This window comes from Trichechus manatus, unplaced genomic scaffold (assembly GCF_000243295.1).
Source record: "Trichechus manatus latirostris isolate Lorelei unplaced genomic scaffold, TriManLat1.0 scaffold00012, whole genome shotgun sequence".
NCBI classification, from domain to species: Eukaryota; Metazoa; Chordata; class Mammalia; order Sirenia; family Trichechidae; genus Trichechus; species Trichechus manatus.
Window position 1 is genome coordinate 27,430,316 of NW_004443948.1, and position 7,886 is coordinate 27,438,201.

Below are 7,886 nucleotides of genomic sequence, written 5' to 3' on the forward strand. Positions count from 1 at the left end.
GTAGCCAATCAGTTGAAAGGGAGTTTCCTTGGGCGTGTGGCCTGCATTGAATATAAGTGGATATTCTGGCAAGGCTGGTGAACTTTTCCTCATTCTGGATCCTGCAACTGGCTCTGTTCATCTGATCTCCAGTTCTTGGAACTTGAGCTAGTAGCTTACCTGTGATCTTGTCTGCTGATCTTTGGGATTCATCAGTCTTCACAGCCTGTGAACAAGAGCACTGCTCTCCAACCTGTGATATTGGGTTCACCAGCCCCTGTGTCTACGTGCATCAGGAGAAGCCTCTAACCTGACCCATGGACTTGGGACATTCCAGCCTCTACAACCATGTGAGTCATTTCCTTGATATAAATCTCTCTCTATATATATATTTATAAGCTTTACTGGTTTTGCTTCTCTAGAGAACCCAGCCTAAGACACCCTCCAATAAACCTCTTGCACTCTGTCAGGGATTGAATTGTGTCCTCAAAAATACGTGTTTATCAATTTGGCTAGGCCATGATTCCCAGTATTGTGTGATTGTCCACCATTTTGTCATCTGATGTGATTTTCCTATGTGTTGTAAATCCCGCCTCTATGATGCTAATGAAGGAGGATAGGCAGCAGTTATGTTAATGAGGCAGGACTTAATCTACAAGATTGGATTGTGTCTTGAGCCAATTTCTTTTGGGATATAAAACAGAGAATCAAGCAGAGAGACAGAAGGACCTATACTACCAAGAAAGCAGTGCCAGGAGCAGAACAGTTCCTGCTTGGAGAAGCTCCTAGTCCAGGGCAAGATTGATGAGAAGGACCTTCCTTCAGAGCAGAGAGAGAGAGAGAGAGCCTTCCCCTGGAGCTGATGCCCTGAATTTGGACTTCTAGCCTACTTTACTGGGAGGAAATAAATTTCTCTTTGTTAAAGCCATCCACTTGTGGTATTTCTGTTAGAGCAGCACTAGATGACTAAGACACACTCCTAACTCCATCTCAGCATCTGCTTCCCAGGGGACCCAGCTGACACAATCTCCTTTATAGCATCCAGCACAGTTATAAATTGAAATTAATTTAGTGATTTAAAACACTTTATATTAGTCTTCCGAACTAGATGGTAAGGTCTTGTTAGAGCAGTACTACATGACTAAGACACACTCCTAACTCCGTCTCAGCATCTGCTTCCCAGAGGACCCAGCTGACACAATCTCCTTTACAGCATTCACCACAGTTATAAATCGAAATTAATTTGGTGATTAAAAACACTTTATATTAGTCTTCCCAACTAGATGGTAAGGTCTTGAGGGCAGAACTATGTTTTGTTTTTGTTTGTTTGTTTTTTTTGACTATTGTATCTCCAGCACCTGGTATTGTGTCTGAATGCATACAGTAAGCACTAAATTACTGCATTCAATGAAAGAATGAGGCAAGATGTTACAGCAGCAACCATCTCACAAATTGAAAAGGGAAGTTTGGGAGCAATTAGAAAGATTCCTCTTTGGAGAAACAGAACTCTGAGAAAAAATTCATTTGAGGGTGGTTAAAAATTTAGTATGTTCTGAAGCATGCAGAAAGGTTATCAAACATTTATTAAAAGTATTGTCAATTAAAGTCATTTACTTTGTAAATTATTCTCAAAACTTTCCAAATAAAGCAATGTTAGAAACGAGGTCCTTCCTGCTACTTAGCGTCAGAGCTGATTAGTCACTGGAGTAATGCTGCTTTATTAGCTACAATGAAACTTCATATGCAGAGTTGAGCAGCAAATGTAGTCCACAAAGTGAATACATAATGAAAGCAAGGGAATTGCATACATGATTTGTATTCCAGTTTCTCCAATATGCAGAAAATCATTCCTCTGTGATTTGCATAGCCCTTATCAGTTTTCAAAGGGCTTTCTCTTCTCCACACCTGGCCAATCCATCTTGTCATTTCTCCATTCTAGTCTGTTTCCTCAGGACGGAGTTGTAGGACCCTTAGATGTTTGTGGTTAGGGGAGAAGGTACAAAAGAAAGCCTCAGGGTAATTTCCAGAATCTTTTACAGGAGAATCATCTCTGAGTGATCAGCCTAACAGGAAAACGGCGTGTAGAGACAGGCCACAATTTGTTGTTGTGAGCTGCAGTTGAGTCAGACCTCGACTTGGACCCTTGTGATTCATAGGATTTTCATCAGCTGATTTTCAGAAGTAGAACACCAACCTTGCTTCCTAGTCCGTCTTAGTCTGGAAGCTCCACTGAAACCGGTTCAGCATCATAACATCACATACGCCTCCACTGACAGGCGGTGGCTGCACATGAGGTGCCTGGAACAGACCCAGGGCTCCTGTATGGAAGACGAGAATTCTACTTCTGAACTACCATTGCCCCCCAAGGCCGAAATTAATCTTGCTTTTTAAAATTTCAACTCGATGACGCACATTACCCAAGCTGGGGCCACGCCTTATTAACGTGTGCCCTGATTGGCTGTGGTGGGGGCTGGGGGTGGGGCCAAACTGGCACTCCTCCATCCTCCAAGCCAGAGGCTGTTGGCGCTATTCGTACTGTGTGCTCTTGGTCTGCGTCTACCTCTTCTCCCCGGTGGCACTTGGAGCGGGCATTCTTACACTACTGATGGGAAGGGACTACGTTTTTTGGAAATCCATTTGGTATTGTGAATAAGGAGCTATAAGAACTTAATGTCTAATTGAATTGAATGTGCAGTTCTACTTCCTTGACGCTCTCCTGAGTAGCTAACCATTTAGTCCCTGTCAGCACTGTCCTATTAACTGATTTAATATTCACAGTCACCATAGGAAGTGCTATTATCTTATTTTACAGACGCAGGAACCAAGGCGAAGGTCACTCGGCTAATATGTGGCAGAGACCAGCTCAAGAGTCTGCATGCTTCAGGTCCAGGCTAAAGTGTCTTGCATTAAATAAACAAAAGGAACAAAATTAAAACCGAGCAATGATTTGTGCACAAAGATGCTGATTCAGACATTATTTATATTAGTAAAAAATTTCTAAAATAAGACAAACATCCTCGTGCGTCATTAAAAATGAGTATTGCAAAGAATTTTTAAGTGACATGAGAAAATGCAAATACAAAGCAAGAGAAAAAAGCAGGATATGGGCCAAAAGATGTTAAAAAAAAAAAAAAGATAAATGTGATTTAAAAATGCTGAAATTATATATGCAAAAATATTAACAATTATGTCTGGTAGGAATTATGAATCTTTTTTTCTCCTTATTTTCTATAATTAGTATGCATTGCATGTATACTATTAAAAGAAAAACAGGAATCTGGACCTGGAACTCAGGAAAAAGGTCTAGGCTTAGACTATAGATTTGCATATATGAGTTAAAATTAATATCTCCCATGTAGCTGAGATCACTCAGGGACAGCGTCTAGAAGAGACGCCTGATTACAGAACCTTGGAGACCTCCAACATCTACATCAGTGATTCTCTTTTAAGAACTTTCAGGGCTTACAATCATGGGACTGAGTAGTGGGACTTATTCAAAATGCATATTCCTAGGTCTCCAGAGAGACTACTGAGCTCTACTGAGTTTAATAGATCCCGGATGGGAACCAGTAAACTGTAGTGTTTTGCAAGACTCAGGGGTGATTCTGATGCAGGTGAATGGGAGCCCTCTGAAAGACACAGCTCTGGATAGCACCGCATGGACTCAGGAGGAAAACAAGTCTGGAAGCCAAAGGACTTTTGGGACAATACGTGTAGAATACATTAAAATGCATTTTGTCACTGACTGCTCTGACAGGGATCACAATAGAGGGTTCCGGACAGAGTGGGAGAAAAAGGGTCAGAGAGAAGGAGGCTGAAATGGAAGACAGGCAAAGGAGGCCAAATATTTGCATTATTGGTTTCCCTGCAGAAGAAAATAAAAATAACAGAATATTTAAAACTATAACTCAAGAAAAAGTTCCAGAAATAAGAGACTTGAATGTATACATTGACAGGACCCTGAAGGTATCCGGGAAAACTGAGCCAGAATAATCAGCTCTGAGATGTGGTCTTGTGGAATGACTAAACTTTGAAGATAAAGGAAAAAAAAAAAAAAAAAAAAAAACCCTCAGAGCCTCCAGGCAAAAAGATGAGATAATTCACAAAGGCAAGGAAATTAGATCGGCATCGGATTTCTTAGAAATAAAAGGCAAGGCAACAGCAGAGCAGCATTTTCAAGAAACTTAAGGAAAAATAAAAGGGATTATATCAACCAAGCTGCCCTTGGAAGTTCAAAGCCATAGAAAATCAGTTTCAAATGTGCCAGAACTCCAGGAATGCTGTACACATGTGCTCTACCTGAGGCATTAGCTGGCGGGCGGGCTTCACCCAACCAAAGATGTCTGGGAACTGTCACAGAAGGACGGATGGACAGCATTTCACTTCTTCAATGGTGGAGCTAAAACTAAAACAAGGGTGGGTTCATGGGTTGAAGAAGAATATGGAAAAATTGTATGTTCTGATAAAGTAGAACAAATGCAACTAAAAACCAGGAGAAGTGAGAGAAAAGGGGGAAAGTAGAGGAAGACTATTGTATAGATAGGCAAGAGTCAACTCAACCATTTGGAAAATACAGATAGTAAAAGAGTAAGCAAAAAAAAAAAAAAAAAGAGAGAGAGAGAAAGAACTACAAGAAGTACTAGTAGAATGTTACGGATTAAATTTGCATCTCCCCAATATGTGTGTTGAAATCTTAACCTCTGTACCTACAAATATGGCCCTGCCTGGTGGCACAGTCATTAAAAGCTCGACTACTAACCAAAAAAGGTCAGCAGTTCGAATCCAATAGCCGCTCCTTGGAAACCTATGGGGCAGTTCTACTCTGTCCTCTAGGGTTGCTATGAGTTGAAATTGGCTAGACAGAAACGGGTTCTGGTTTTAGTTTGGAAGAAAGGATTTTCTTTTGTTATGATAATGAGGTCATACTAGAGTAGGGTGGTTCCTAAACCTAATCACTTCTGAGTTAGAAAAAGAGCAGAAGAGACACCGAGGCACACAGAGAGGAAAGACAGACACCAAGGACCGCCAAGGAATGTCTGCAGACACCAGAAACTCGGAGGCTCACAGACGTCAACACTCCCTGCTTTGTACTCTTCGCCTTCAAAACTGGGAGAATATGATTTCTGTTCTTAAAAGCCACTCACTTGTGGTATTTCTGCCATTACAGCATCAGGTAACTAAGACAAATAACCATTAGAATAAAAACACAAAGCTTCCCATATACCAAAAAAAAAAGTCAAGAGGACTCACCAAATAGAGATATAGTAAATGTAATACACTTCATAATTACAACGTAAGAAAAAACAGGGTAGAGAGCAAATGCAGCAGTCATATCAATGAACCTGAATGGACTTAACTTGCCTGTTAAAAGGATTTTCAAACTGACTCATATTGCAAAAACCCAGCTCTGTGCTGAACACGAGACACGCTTAAAACACAGCAATTTAAGAAGTTAAAAACAAAGCGATGGACAAAAAATGACCAGACAAATGGAAATAGTAAGACAGTGGGGGTTGCAATCTTCATACAAGTAGACTTCAAGCCCAAAACAATTCAGAGATAGAAAATGGTTCCTGAACATATGAAATTTATGTCCAACTTTTCTCCTAAGTAGATAAAAATTACAACTATATTGGGACGCCATTCCTCCCCCATTAGATTGACCATGCCAACCTACCCACCACCCCCACTCACCAAAATCTCATTGATCTTTGGCCTGGGCAACTACTACCTATAATTCTATTTGGTAACTCTTCAGTTCTGTGTAAACTATCCTATTGATTAATGCCGAGATCATCTGGGGAATCCTTTCAGCATCCCTCAATTTGAGAATCAGTATTCTCTTTCCTTTTCATAATTCTGTTTTATATATGTTTTTGTTGTTAGGTGCCTGCGAGCTGATTCCGACTCATAGTGACGCTGTGTACAACAGAATGAAACACTGCCCAGTCCTGCGCCATCCTCACAACCATGGTTATGCTTGAGCCCATTGTTGCAGTCAGTATCAATCCATCTTTGTTGAGGGTCTTCCCCTTTTTTGCTGACCCTGTACTTTACCAAGCATGATGTCCTTCTCCAGGGATTGATCCCCTCTGATAACATGTCCGAGTATGTGAGACATAGTGCTTTGAAAACTACCCCTCCCGCCCCCGTAGCTCTGAAATGGTAGCAGAAAGCTTGTAGCTACCACGATCGTTGAAGACTATTCTGTGAGCAAAGTCTCATAACAGTGCCGTGTTTGAGAAAGTTGAGTTTCACCTCATTACAGCCATCAGAAATGTACTGTTACACTAGGATTCATTTTTCTGCCTTATTAGCTACCTCCCTCTGGGTCAGGCAAATTAGAACTGTAGCTTATACATATACCTAATACCACTGAGTCAATTCTGACTCATAGTGACCCTACAGGACAAAGAACTGCCCCACAGGGTTTCCACCTATTGGTTCACAGCCTGAACTCTTAACCACTGCACCACCAGGGCTCCCTCATATATGATGTATTTTCATCTAGCAGTCCAGTCTAATTGCCCTTCACAGCGTGCGGGAGATGACCATTTTATTCTTATGAAAATAGGCCACACTCAGATGAGTTTTAATGGAGTCTGTTCATACTGCATAGTGATATGATGAAACAATTTAGAGGAATTTTCTGTGCTTAGTGTTTTTTAGTTTAAAAGACTGCAATTTAAAGCTAAAATGTGCTGGCTGGTTCTCAGGGTCACTTGATACCAAAAACAACACAGCAAAGGTGACCAGGCCAATGTGTTCCTAGGCATTCGGAGTAGCAGCCGGATACCCTTTGCCGTCGAGTCGACTCCAACCCACAGTAACCCTGTAGGACAGGGCAGGACTGCCCTGCAGGGTCTCCAAGCAGCGGCTGATAGATTCGGACTGCTGACCTTTTTTGTTAGCAGCCAAGCTCTTAAGCACTATCCACCTAGGTAGCCTTCCTCAATTAAAATTACGCACATACGACATTGTTTTAAAATACAGAGCTCTTGTTCTCAAGTGGGAGTGATTTTGCCCCCTTAAAGGACATTTGCAGCCCTGGTAGTGCAGTGGTTTAAGCATTTGGCTGTTAACTGAAAGGTCAGCAGTTCGAATCCACCAGCTGCTCCTTGGAAACCCTATGGGGCACTATGAGTCAGAATCGACTCGACAGCAACGGCTTTAAAGGACATTTGGCAACAACTGGAGACACTTCTGATAATCACAACCGGGGCGTGCTGTTAGCATCTGGTGGGTAGAGGCCAGGGATGCTATTAAATATCTGCAATGCCAGGCCAGCCCCCCACAACAAAGAATTATTTGGAACAAAATGGCAACAGTGCCGAGGTTTAGAAACGCTTTAGAGATAAATGTCTATTAGCTGGTCTCAACTTTTCCTAGAACGTTTTCTCGTTGTCTCTCCTTTGGGACATTGTGAAGATCAAGCTACAGTGTCATATTTTGGACTGAGTAAAAATTAACTATTTTTACTGTATTTTATTAACTATATTTTACTAGCACTGTGATACTCATCTACCAGGCGCTCCTTGGAAATTCTATGGGGCAGTTCTACTCTGTCCTATAGGGTCGCTATGAGTCGGAATCCACTCGACCGCAATGGGTTTGACGATACTCATGTTGGCCCTAATTTTCTACTTGGATATGATTTAGGAAATTAATATTAGAATCATTGATTCACTCTACTTGAGCATACAGAATGTGACCCAGCTGGAGCTGGGCTCACAAAGACACATCAGCTGAGCTCTGAGATATAAAGGCAATAGCTAAGAGAATCTTGGAAAATATCTTTTAGGGAAACTTTCACATCAAACACAACACAAAAGACTTTATACTCTTATCTTTTTCTATTAGCATTTAGTGAATAGAAATTTGTTGGACCAGTGAAGACCCTCCTGAAA